Source organism: Echinops telfairi, unplaced genomic scaffold (genome assembly GCF_000313985.2).
Source record: "Echinops telfairi isolate 266 unplaced genomic scaffold, ASM31398v2 ScPeMD7_654;HRSCAF=1069, whole genome shotgun sequence".
NCBI classification, from domain to species: Eukaryota; Metazoa; Chordata; class Mammalia; order Afrosoricida; family Tenrecidae; genus Echinops; species Echinops telfairi.
In genome coordinates this window covers 6,256-7,168 of record NW_022104552.1, presented here as the reverse complement: position 1 = coordinate 7,168, position 913 = coordinate 6,256, and positions in this window count along the sequence as shown.

Below are 913 nucleotides of genomic sequence, written 5' to 3'. Positions count from 1 at the left end.
CGCTTCTTCCTTTTATTGACTGTTTCAATGTGTTCTTCCTTATCTCTCTCTGCCTTCTCATCTTTATCCTGCCGTTTTGGTCTCATGTGGTTGATTCTTCTTCCTCAGAAGAATTTAGAATACCACCTGCCTGGTATTATTGTTCAACATACAGTTTTGTCTATCGTCTGGCTGGGAGATGGGCCATAGGGTATACTGGGATTTACTTTTGATAGTTGATAGGTGGGAGAGTTTAGGTTACAGTGGCCAAAGAACATTGTGCAGATGCATGCAGTCTGCCCCCACCTTCTAAGCACTGGTGTGATTTAAATGTCAGCTATAGATTAAGATCTGCTGGCAGTATGCAAGACCAGTGAGAGGGACACAGGGAGCAGGAAGCCAGTGAAATAGACCAGGTTGGCATTATAAAGCTGGAGGGAGAGGTCAAGGAAGCATGGAGCAGAGTGATTTCTCAGGCACAAAGGGAGGGGGTCAGGAGGAGAGGACGTTAGAAGTCTGAGATGGGATGGTGTTCATTGTAGGCTGGGCTTGCCCGAGATGTAGCTGGAAATGTAGCACTGCAGCCAGGAACTAGGTCAGCAACCAGAAATTAATCTCAAAGTCACCATGTAGGAGTTAAACATCACAACAAAATGCAGAGGAGGAAGGACCTCAGAAAGGATCACACAGACAGGTGAGCAAATTGAAGTTCCCAGAAGGAGCTAGAGGGAAGATATAAAGAAGCCAGGGAGTCCTGTGTTTAAAAATTCATTGCCATCTCATTGATCCCGGCTCACAGTGACCCCATAGAGTAGAACTACTGTGGGAGAAAGCAAACAGCTGACTTTGTGGTTAGCAGTCCCACACCTCAGGCCACCAGATCTCCACAGGAGCGCCCTGCAGGGAAAGCCAACTCTCAGATGCCAAGGAGCAA